The 12,941-nt window shown below is 39.7% G+C and overlaps 1 non-coding gene across 1 annotated transcript; it reads left to right on the top strand.

The window, feature by feature from the left end:
• The first annotated feature begins 8,183 nt into the window (after window positions 1-8,183).
• Window positions 8,184-8,255, top strand: Trnav-cac (transfer RNA valine (anticodon CAC)). Its single transcript has one exon. It is a non-coding gene; the product is annotated as a tRNA-Val (tRNA).
• The last annotated feature ends 4,686 nt before the right edge of the window (window positions 8,256-12,941 follow it).

Below are 12,941 nucleotides of genomic sequence, written 5' to 3'. Positions count from 1 at the left end.
TGCCTGTTTTCCATTTCCTCCACCATTGCACTTGTTCAAATCTTATTTTCTCTATATAAGACCCTAAAAACATATAAAGATTGCACTATAACGATAATAGCATATTAACATTTATTTCAAAAAGCTAAACTTGGACTTACAATCATAAAAAAAAGAAGAAAATTCTACAATTTGTGACAACATGGATAAACCTAGAAGATTTTATGCTAGGTAATAGAAACCAAACACAAAGATAAATACGATAAATACAGTATTACATCACTTACATGTGGAATCAAAGAGTCAAACCCGCCAGGAGCAGTGGTACACACCTTACCCCAGCAGTTTGGGAGGCTGAGGCAGGAGGATTTTAAGTTCAGAGCTAGCCTCAGCAACTTAGCAAAGTCTGAAGCAACTTAGTGAGACTCTGGCTCTAAATATGAAAGGGCAGGGGATGTGGCTCAGTGGTTAAGTGCCCCTGGGTTCAATCCCCAATATTAAAAAAAAAAGCCAAACTTGTAGAAGCGGTGGGGCAGAATGGTGATTGTCGGGTGGGAGAATGGGAAGATGTTGGTCAAAGGGTACAAATTTTCACTTCTAAAATGAATGTGAATATGTTCTAGAGGCTCAAGTAATCAAAGTCTGCCTGAGCAATTTAGTGAGGCTCTAGGCAACTTAGTGAGACCTTGTCTCAAAATAAAATAATAATAATAATTAGGGCTGGGGATGTTGCTCAGTGGTTAAGCATCTCCAAGTTCAATTCCCAGTATACCAAAAAAATAAAAAATAAGACTCAGAGATTTGGGATTGTTTGTTATCATAAAAAACCTAGCATACACTTAATGATACAGTTATGGAGGAAGTTACTACAGTTGATCAAAATCCAATTTTTTCAAAATATTTTATTTTTTAGTTGTAGTTGGACACAATACTTTTATTTATTTTTATGTCGTGTTAAGGATCAAACCCAGGGTCTCACACGTGCTAGGCAAGTGCTCTACCACTAAGCCACATCCCCAGCCCCCAAAATCCAATTTTTAAGGAAGATCCTAATTGCCAATATCCAGGTTGTGATACAAATTTATAAAAATAAGCCAAGCATAGTGACAAATACCTGGAATTCCTGCTACTCATAAATCTGAGGCAGGAGGATCACAAGTTCAAAAACATCATGGGCAACTTAGTGAGACCCTGTGGCAAGATATAAAAAATAAATAAAAAGGAAGGGGTGTATCTTACTGGTAAAATGCCTCTGGGCTCAGTGTCTAGTGCCACCAAAAAAGAAAACAGAAGAAAAAAAACATAGAAGAGTAGGAGACTGCAGTAACAAGAAAGGAAAACTTGTTGAACCTGTTCTGGTAAGGTGGCACACGCCCATAATCCCAGTGGCTAGGGAGGCTGAGGCAGGAAGATTATGAGTTCAAAGCCAGCCTCAGCAACAAGTGAGGCACTAAGCAATTCAATGAGACCCTGTCTTCTAAGTAAAAATACAAAATAGGGCTGGAGATGTGGCTCAGTGGCTGAGTGCCCCAGAGTTCAATCCCCGGTACCCAAAAAAATGAATAGAATTTAAAAATATAAATAAAAAGGGCTAGGGATGAGGTTCAGTTGTAAAATGCCCCTGGGTTCAATCCCCAGTACCAAAACAAAAAAACCCAAATGCCAAAGTCCTTCACCTGATGAATAGAATATGTATACACACACACACACACACACACACACACACACACACACACTGAGCACAGTGGTGCATGCCTATAATCTCAGCAACTCCAGAAGGATCACAAGTTCCAGGCAAGCCTCAGCAAATTTTTTTTGATGTTGTTTTTTGGGGTGCTTTGCCGTTTAGCTACATCCTCAGTTCAGCTACATCCTCAGTTCTTTTAATTTTTGATTTTAAAACAGAGCCTTGCTAGCATCAACCTCATTTTTTCTATCATTAGTATTTATTGTACTTGGCCCTTAGGTGGGCATGGTAGCCCACAACTGTAATCCCAGCAACTCAGGAGGCTGAATCAGGAGGATTGCAAGTTTGGGGAATTTAACAAAACCGTGTCTCAAAATAAGATAGAAAGAGTTGTGAATGTAGGGGCTGGGGTTGTGGATCAGAGGTAGAGCACTTGCCTAGCATGTGTGAGACACTGGGTTTGATCCTCAGCACCACATAAATTTTTTTTTTTAATGAAATAAAGATATTGTCCACCTATAACTAAAAAATAAATTTTAAAAATAGAAAGATTTCTGGATGTAGCTCCATGACTGTTTTGGGATTTGATCCTCAGTACCACCAAAAACAAAAATAAAAAAGTTATAAAGAGGGCTGGGACTATAGTTTAGAGACAGAGTGCTTGCTTAGCATGCATGAGGCACTGCATAAAAATAATCAAATAAGATAAAGGCATTCTGTCCATCTATAACTACAAAAAAATTTTTTTTGGTACTGGGTTTTGAACTCGGGGGCACTCAACCACTGGGCCACATCCTCAGCCCTATTTTGTATTTTATTTAGAAACAGGATCTCACTGAGTGTTTAGTGCCTGGCCTTTGCTGAGGCTGGCTTTGAACTTTGAATTCTCCTGTCTCAGCTTCAAGAGCCACTGGGATTACAGGCATGCACCACCATGCCTTGCTCAATTTTTTTTTTTTTTAAGTCATAAAGATTTTTTTTCTGCGGCCTGTGGTTATAGCTCAGTGGCAGAGCACTTACTTCGCATGTGTGAGGTACTGGGTTCAGTCCTCAGCACAACATAAGAATAAATAAAGGTATCTACAACTAAAAAATGTTTTTAAAAAAGTTTTTTGTCTTTTGCAGAAGCATTATATTTTCAACTTTTATATTTAGGTGTAATATTCACCTTAAATTAATATCTATATATGGTGTGAAGTGTGAAGTAAAGGTTGACTCTTTTTAAAAATAAGGTTATCAAGCTGATCCAAAACTTTTCGGGGCGGGGAGTAACTGGGGATCAAACCCAGGGTTGTTCTACCACTGAGCTACAGCCCTATCCTTGTATTCCCTTATAATTTCTGTTATTAAGGACTCTGAGGCCAATTTAGCTGAAGTCATTGGCTACAGGTCTCTCTTGAGGTTATAGTCAAACTGATTGTCAAGGCGATAGTTTCATCTGAAGGCTTGACTTATGAGGAAGAGAGCTTGCTTCTAAGATCTTTCCTGTGGTTATTGGTAAGCCTCTGTCCCTTGGTACATAGGCCTTTCCACAGGGCTACTTCATAACATGGCAGCGAGCTTTACTGATAGCAAGCAATTTAGGAGACAAAGAGTGCCCCCAAGATGTAAACCACAAGCTTTTAAAAATCTAAACACAGAAGTAACTCCTGTCAGTCTACACTCAAGGGGGTGTGAATACCAGAAGACAGTCGTCATTAGGGGCGATTTTAGAGGCTGCCTACCACAACACCTTTACCAGAAATCAGTTTTCAGCTGAGAATGTAGTTGAGGGAGAGAACAATCTCTTAAGCTCTATAATAAGTTTTGAGGCCAAGTAGTTAAAGTCCTTCAATTTCATCTTTTTAAAATTGTTAATTGTTTTAGCTATTCTAGATACTTTGCATTTCTATTTAAATAGAAATGTAGAACTGGCTTCTCAATTCCTTCTTCTTTTTTTTTTTTTTTTCTTTTTGGTACCAGGAATTGAACTCAAGGGCATTTAACCACTGAGCCACATCCCAGCCATTTTTATTTTTGTTTTGAGACAGGGTCTTGCTAAGTTACTTTCAGTCTCACTAACTTGCTGAGGCTGGCTTTATGGCTTGTCAATGTCTACGAAAATCTGCTAGGATTGTTATTGTATTTGCCATGATTTACGTTTGTGAATAATAAACACAATTTGTGAATTCAACTTGTGAATAATATCTTAGCAATATTGAGATACATGTATTTACCAAAAGGACAAGAATCCACAATAAGTTACAAATCCCTGTTTCTCAAAACAAGACAAACACACAATATTTTTTACATGGGCAAAAAACTTGAACTGACATTTTACTTTATTTGATACTGGGTATTGAACCCAGGGCACTCAACCACTGAGCCACATCCCCAGCCCTTTTTGTATTTTATTTAGAGACAGGATCTCACTGAGTTGCTTAGTGCCTCACTAAGTTGCTGAAGCTGGCTTTCAACTCACAATCAAAGCCCAGCCTCCCAAGCTGCTGGGATTACAGATGTGTGCCACCTCAACGGGTGAACTGACATTTAAAAAAATATGTTTGTATACATAGCTGGGAGCTTGATGCACAGCTGCAATCCCAGCAATTTAGGAAGATAAGGCAGGAGAATTGCAAGTTCAAGGTCTGCCTGAGCAATTTAGGAAGGCCCTAAGCAACTTAGTGAGATCCTGTCTCAAATGAAAAAATAAAAAGGGATTGGGCTGTAGCTCAGTGGTAAAGCACCCCTGGGTTCAATCCTAGTAACAAAATATGTGTGTGTGTCTGTGTGTGTGTGTGTGTGTGTGTGTGTATACACACAGATGGTTGATAAGCATATGAAAACAAGTATAACACTACTAATTATCAGGGAAAGACACACTGAGATACCACTTCACTTTCTCCAGAATGTCTAGAATTAAGAACACTGACAAAATAGGGCTGCAGTAGTGGCTCAGTGGTAGAGTGCTGCTTACCTGGCATGTGTGAGGCCCTGGGTTCAAACCTCAGCACCACATGTAAATAAATAAGTAAAATAAAAGATCCATTGACAACTTAAAAAAAAAAAAAAAAGAATACTGACCACAAATATTGACTAGGATTTGAAGCAACTGAAACTCCCATACACTGCTGCTTAGGTATAAAATTGTGATTCTTTGAAAAATAGTTTGACAATGTCTTATAAAGTTTAACATATAAATACCTTCCCTATGACCCAGCAATTCAACTCCTAGGTATTTACTCAAGAGAAATTAAAATAAATATCCACAAAAAAAAAAAAAACTATTTTACAAAAAAAATGTATAACATAGTTTTTTTATTATTCATATACCAAAAACTAGAAAGAAATATTCATTAGCATAAAAACAGATGAACAGATTGAATGTATTAATTATTACCCAGCAATAAAAAGAAATTAATTGGTCATGCTGACCTATACCTATAGTCCCAACTACTCAAGAGGCTAAGGCAGGAAGATCACTTGAGCCCATGAGTTTGAGACCAACCTGGTGAACACAGTCAGACCTTTCCACAAATGGACAAAAAAAGAAGGAGGAAAAGAAATGAACTACTGATACATTCTGATGTATCCACAACAACATGGGATGAGTCTCAAAACTCCTATTAAGCAAAAGAAGCCAGATGTTATATAATAAGCCCTAAGTTGTACCCCTAGTACTAGTACTGAAAAAAAGAAAGAAAATAGGGGCTGGGGATGTGGCTCAAGCAGTAGCGCACTTGTCTGGCATGCGTGTGGCCCGGGTTCGATCCTCAGCACCACATACAAACAAGGATGTTGTGTCCCCGAGAACTGAAAAAATAAATATTAAAAAAAAAAAAATTATCTTAAAAAAAAAAAAGAAAAGAAAAATTAAAGAAGAAAAATTAATCCATGGTTGGTGGAAAAAAGATGGCCCTTCTTTGCCCATTCACCCTACTGAAAGGTGGGTTTTATTTTTCCAGTCCATTGGATCCAGCTTTGGACCTTATGCAAGTTAGGCAAGCTCTCCTCAAGATCACTGAGCTCACATACCCCACACACCCCTGAATTTCTGCTAGATTTTTTTATTGTTTTGAACAAAAGAATATAGCAGAATTTAAGCTGTTCCAGTGTTGAGTTTTGTCTTTAAAAATTTGGCAGTTTCCACTTCCTTCCTTTTGGTATCCATCCACCAAGTTGTGAGGAAGCCCAAACAATAGTATAGAACACAGTCTTAGCTGAGCTCCCAATCACCAACCAAACCCAACTTGCCATCCATGTGAATGATCTATCTTGAAAGTACACCATCCAGTTCCAGTCAAGCAAACACAGCTGTTGACGTAGAGAGCAGAGAGAAATTGTTTTCCTCTAAACCATCACCAATTTACAATATAATGAGCAAATAAATGATTTTTATTGTTTTAGGTCACTAAGGTTTCTGGTAGTTTTATATAGCAATAGGTTGCCAAACCATAGAGACAGGATTAATTGCAAAAAGGCACAAGTGTACTTTCAGAAGTGATGAAGATGTTCTCTAATTTTAGTCCAGTAGTAATTATAAGAATGTATGCCAAGCCGGGCATGGTAGTGCATGCATGTAATCCCTGAGGCTTGGGAGGCTGAGACAGGAAGATCACAAGTTCAAAGCCAGCCTCTGTGGGAGACCAACCTTGCACTTGACTGAGTCACACTCCTCGACTGGGTGCTGAGGCATGCAGTCACAGAAATGTGGCAGAGCTTTCTCCACCTTTCTTGGGTCCGAGGGTCAGTGTCTTGTGCATGGGTGTGTCTTGCTACAGCCCCATGGGTGAAGCTATGCTCACCTGTTCCTTTGTAATATAACCCCTTGCCCTGTTTAGGATAGAATCTTCCATGGAAGTGCCTTGTATGTGTCCCCTTATCCTACTGTGCCCTTGGGTGTGGCCTACCCAGGTGTTAGTCAACCTGCTGACAGTGGACATCATGAAGATAGACTGAGCCTCCTGAAACCTGACCCCTTGCCTCATTTGAATAGCTTCTCCTCAATAAAAGGGGTCAGCGTGTGCTCTCGCGCTCTCTTTCTTCCTGCGGAACCTTAAGGTCAGAGGAGCCATCACAGTGACCCCAGAGAAAAAGGTATTTGTGTCTCTTGTGTGGTTATTTTGCACAGCCCAGTCAGTCCATTTCAACTGGAGTAAACCCTGAGCCTTTTAGTTGAGAGAACAGAAACCTGGCAATTGAGCAATGGCAAAGCGCTAAGCAACTCAGTGAGAACCTGTCTCTAATAAAAATACAAAATAGGGCTGGGGATGTGGCTCAGTGGTTGAGTGGCCCTGAGTTCAATCCCTGGTACCCCACCCCCCCAAAAAAAAAGAATGTATGCTATTTCAAACCTATGAACTATAGACTTAAAATCTGCATATTATAGTATATGCAATTTATACCTTAATGAAGTTAATGTTAAAAAAAAAATGAGGACTGGTGTTGTGGCTCAGTGGCAGAGCACTTGCCTTGCACATATGACACACTGGATTCGAGCTTCAGCTCAACCACATAAAAATAAATAAAATAAAGGTATTGTGTCCATCTACAACTAAAAAAAGTAAAATAAAACTTTAATGACTCTATATTAAGTAAACAATAAAGATTAAGCCAGATGTAGTGACTCACACCTGTAATCCCAACAACTCTAGAGGCTGAGGCAGAAAGATTCCAAGTTGAAGGCCTGCCTGTCTCAAAAAATAAAAAAATAAAAAGTTGTGGCTCAGTAAAGAGCCCCTGGGTTCAATCCCTAGTACTCCAAAAAGGAAAGAAAAAAAAAAAAGGAAAAGTAGAGGAGGAGGAGGAGGAAGAAAAAGTCAATGACAAGGAGAAGAAGAAACTCCACAGTTTGGTGAGAAACTCTTCTACGAAGTACCTCCAGCCTGAATTTCCAAGATATTCCCTGCTGTACATTAAAACAGAAAAATGATTTGCAGTTCCACATGGGCCCAGACTTCTTCAGACTGTTCTGTCTTCCTGGCATGTCACTCCTTCTGATTTCAGGCTGCTAAAGTCCCAGTCATCCTGTGACGCCCACCTTTACCCACCCCTATGTTCAAAGAATCTTAGTCACCACCTCCTCTAGCTTGCAGAACACTTTGTGAATACTTTTATTATAATACTTATCAGGCATTGTATTGTAAGTTTTTGTTTACATGTTTCTTTCACTAGACCCTGACTTCCTTGAGGAAAGGAAACAACTTCTGATTCATCTTTGTATCAGTATAATCCAAGTCAGAGGCAGGTAATAGATACTTAGTAAATGGTGAATGAATTACAGTACATTAGTCAGGGTCTCCTTTTACTTTTCTTATGACATTCTCCAGCCCTCTATATTATGGGTGTCTCCTGAGTCCCCATCAACTGCTGTTCTCTGCCCTCTGTTTCTCTCCCTCTCTTACATTCCTTTGGAACTGGACATGGTGTTGTATGACTGTAATCCCAGCTACTCAGGCAGCTAAAGCAGGAAGGTCAAAAGTTTGAGGCCAGCCTGGGCAACTTAGCAAGGCTCTTGCTCAAAAGAAAAAGTAAGGGCTGGGGATATAGCTCAGTTGGTAGAGCACTTGCCTCACATGCACAAGGCCCTGGGTTCAATTCCCAGCCCTAAATAAATAAATAAAATAGCAATTCACAATAAATGCTACAAAGAAGTATGAATTCCTATGAAAGCATGTAATTGGGGAAATTGACCTGTTCAAAGAAGTTGGCACTGAGAACTGAAGGTAAAAGTAAAAGTTGACTAGGACCCCAGGGCGGTGACACACGCCTATAATCCCAGCAGCTCAGAAGGCTTCGAACGGAGGATCTTGAGCTCAAAGCCAGCCATCAGCAATGGCAGGCATTAAGCAACTCAGTGAGACCCTGGTAACAAAAAACAACAACAACAAAAAAAAAACGTGGATTAGGAGACAGGAAGGAAAAACTTCCATTCAGAATGAACTGCATGGGCTGGGGATGTGGCTCAAGCAGTAGCGCACTCGCCTGGCATGTGTGCGGCCCGGGTTCGATCCTCAGCACCACATACAAACAAAGATGCTGTGTCCACCGAGAACTAAAAAAAATAAATATAAACAAACAAACAAAAAAAGAATGAACTGCATGTGCAAGGATATATAAAATATAGAAAAAGAGGCAGGGCGCAGGGCACACACCTGTAATTCCAGCAATTTGGGAGGCAGAGTCAGGACGACCACGAATTCAAAGCCAGCCTCAGCAAAATCAAGGCGCTAAGCAACTCATGACATTCTGACTCTAAATAAAATACAAAATAGGGCTGGGGATGTGGCTCAGTGGTAGAGTGCCTCTGAGTTCAATCCCTGGTATCCCCCCAAAAAAATTTTAAATATATATATATATATATATATATATATATATATATATATAGAGAGAGAGAGAGAGAGAGAGAGAGAGAGAGAGAGAGAGAGAGATTGGTGCTTGCTAGGAGCTGGTGGGAGACACAGAGGAAGAGGAGTACCTGCTAACGTGTATGGACTGGGATTTTTTTGGTTTCGGTTTTTTTGTTTTGTTTTGTTTCTTGGTACAGGAATTGAACTCAGAGGCGTTTAACCACTGAGCCACATCCTCATCCCTTTTTCATACTTTATTTAGAGACAGGGTCTCACTGAGTTGCTTAGTACTTTACTAAGTTGCTGAGACTGGCTTTGAACTCGAGATCCTCTTGCCTCAGCTTCCCCACGCTGCTGGGATTACAAGTGTGCACCACCACTCCTGGCTGCATTTTTGTTTTTAGGTGACAAAAATATTCTGGAATGAGGTAGTGGTGAATATTAAATGAATTATTTATCAATTTTTAAAACACAAAATTATAATAAAGATGAAAATAAATGTAAGTAAAGCAACTACTAGAAAAAAGGCTATGTTAGACAAATCACATCACCTTCAAGAAACTGAAAGAAGACCAGTGTGGCTAGAACAGAGTGAGAGCAGTCATGATGTGGGATGGGACTGAGGAGGTAAGAACAAAGAATGATGATGAAGGATTAATTCAGGAGCCACACTTAGAGAAATAACGATAAACCTGGTATGGTGGCACAACCCTTTAATCCCAGTGACTATGGAGGCTGAGGCAAGAAGATTGCATGTTCAAGAAGTAAAGAGGCCCAGCATAGTGGTATAGTCCTGTAATCCCAGCAGCTAGGGAGGCTGAGGCAGAAGGATCACAAGTTCAAAACCAGCTTCAGCAAAAGTGAGGCGCTAAGCAATTCAGTGAGATCCTGTCTCTTAATAAAATATATAAAAAGGGCAGGGTATGTGGTTCAGTGGTCGAGTACCCCTGGGTTCAATCCCCAGTACCAAAAAAAAAAAAAAAAAAAAAAAAGAAAGAAAGAAAGAAAGAAAAAGAAAGAATGATGATAAGTCATGAGGGGAAAAAAGATCAAAGATTAAGAATATCAAAGATTAAGAGTATCAGACCCACAGCACTTCAATAAAAAAATCAAAATTAAAAGAGTATGCAAGTAGATCCACATGTTGTCCTTTGAATCTTCCTCTATGCCAACAGCTGAAGAGTGGAAAGACAGCAATGGAGCCTGAAGCTGGGGGTGTAACTCAGTGGTAGAACACTTGCCTAGCATGGGCAAGCCCCAGGTTCATCCCTAGCAACACAAAAATATACACAAGAAAAGAAAAGAAAGCAATGGAGCAAGTGAAAGTATCAGACAAAAAGAAATATCAGTATATCAGGTTGGAACACAGGTCAAAAAAAGAAAGTTCTCAGAGGATGGTCAGCAATATTGCCTTGTGGCATTGGAGCTAAAGAAAATAGAAATCAAGAAAAGTTCTTTGGATCTGAAGATGAATGACCATAAACACAGCCATGTGAGAGTGGAGATTGTGGGGAAGAGCAGATGGCAGAGAATAATGAGAGAATGAGTCATGAAGACATGGAAGCACACAGAATTTGGCAGTGAAAGGAGAAGGAAAAATGGGACAGTAGCTTAAAGAGGGTGGGGTCATACAGAGGCCTTTTCCAAACAGGAGAAACCTGGGAGTGTTTGAGAATGAAAAAGGACAGCCAGGACAAAGGCACTAGTTTAAAATATGAGAAAGAAAATAATTCATGTGACAAGTTCCCCTGAGGAAATGGCAAAGGATAGAATCAAGACACAGGTAGACAGCACAGACAATCATTTCCTTTGAAGCAGGGAGAGAAAAGTGATGGGTCATGAGGGAGATATTTTTTAGGTGAGGAGTTTGGACAACAGAGTTCACATCCTTTGCTGTCTCCCCAGTGATAAGAAGAGTTAACATCTACTAAGCATTTGCCATGGTGACAACATAGACTATTTTTAATATATTAACTCATTTAATCCACACAACCACCGCATTAGGTAGGTACCATTACTACCATCGTTTTACAGTTAAAGAAACAGTTACTGTGGATGTGTAACCGATGTGATTCTGCAATCTTTGTAATGTTTTGAATAACCAATAAAAAAAAAAAAAGAAAAAAAGAAACAGTTACTACAAAGGGGAATAACTTTAACAAGGTCACACAACTACTGAATGAGTATGGTGTCTGCTTCTACCTATAACACAGGAAGAAGACAAGGTGATTTGCCAAGAGTAAAAGAACTGCTAGCAAGGGAAGATAAAGGGAAAGTGGGCACTTGAAAAATGTAAGAAAGTTTATAGAGTAGCCAAAGGAAAAGATATGCTTCTGAGCAGTCCCATATTTTCTTCTGCTAATAGAACCTCTCCACCTGAAGATTCTAAAACCCAGATTTGTGCATTTCCTCATTCAGCCCTTATCAGGCTATCCTAGGTGATTCCACCCTTCCTTTTAAGTTCTTGGACTCTGTCCTGCCCTTTGGACTGGATTCTTCTTGTAAAGCTGAGAATTATTTTGGTTGTCAGAGTCAGAGCCTGATACCACCCACTCACACCTGTGTAGCCTTACTAACAGCTAAGTTGCTGAGGATCATCTCAAATTGCCATCCTCCTGCCTCACCCTTCTGAGTTGCTGAGATTACAGGCGTGCACCGCCACCCTCAGATAAAACCCCATGATTTATAATGGCTTTAGAACTGGGTTTCCATAGGCCATATGTTTCAGGGAATATTCCTTTTCCTCCTCCACTTCTTGTTTGTTTGTTTATTTGTTTGTTTGTTTGTTACTGGGGATTGAATCTAGGAGCACTTTCCCACCCAGTTGCATCCTCAGTCCTTTCTATTTTTTTAATTTTGAGACAGGGGGCTGGGGATGTGGCTCAAGCGGTAGCTTGCTTGCCTGGCATGCGTGTGGCCCGGGTTCGATCCTCAGCACCACATACAAACAAAGATGTTGTGTACGCCGATAACTGTAAAATAAATATTAAAATTCTCTCTCTCTCTCTCTCTCTCTCTCTCTCTCTCTCTCTCTCTCCCCCTCTCTCTCTTAAAAAAAAATTTAAAAAAAAAATTTAAAAAAAAAAAATTTTGAGACAGGGTCTCACTAAGTTGCTGGGGGTCTTACTAAATTGGTGAGGCTGGCCTTGAATTTGTGATCCTCCTGCCTCAGCCTCCTGAGTTGCTGAGATTACAGGCAAGCACCAATGGGCCTGGCTGATTTTCTTATTTAAAGTGATTTTAAAAAGATGGAAGATCTCTTGCTCTCTGAGATTGTTCCTGTAGCCCTTTCCGCAGGTAACAAAAACTGTTTTTTTTCAAAACCAAATTTGAATTTCCCAAAAACTTTTGATATATTCCATAATTATTTACATCACCAAGGAAACAGAGAATTTACAAGAAGCCAAACTGCTCTATTCTCTTCCTCAAATGTCAGTGGTATATTGGCAAAGATTCTTAGAGGAGTGAGAACAGAAAGCAGCAACACTAAAAAGCCAAAAAGCTCCACATATAGAGACATCAATCAAAAAATGCCACAACATGGATTTTATTTCAAAGGAAGAAAAACTGGATTCAGGATAGTTTGCAGGCAAATTTGCATCAATGGCATTACTTCCTCCAGCAATATATATTAGTATTTCCCAACATCAAAACATGGTCAAGAACATCCAACTTCTTAATAATTCTCTTGATGTATCCCAGTTTACATGCATATATAGAGCTGGACTGATGAGGTTTCATGACTAAAAAGGATAAATCCTGGCACAAACATTACTCAAGGGGCAGCCTGAATGTTCAACCAAACAGCCAATTGGGAAACAAAGTTAGATACCAAGATGCAGGGATCCATTGTTCCTGAGATGCGAATGAGGAGCAAACAGCACAGAATGGAATCAGTTTAAGAATGTGTCATGTGAATCCGCCTCCAGACAACTCTGGGAACTGTT

The sequence above is a fragment of the Callospermophilus lateralis genome, chromosome 3 (assembly GCF_048772815.1).
Source record: "Callospermophilus lateralis isolate mCalLat2 chromosome 3, mCalLat2.hap1, whole genome shotgun sequence".
NCBI classification, from domain to species: domain Eukaryota; kingdom Metazoa; phylum Chordata; class Mammalia; order Rodentia; family Sciuridae; genus Callospermophilus; species Callospermophilus lateralis.
This window is presented reverse-complemented; position numbering and strand designations above follow the sequence as displayed.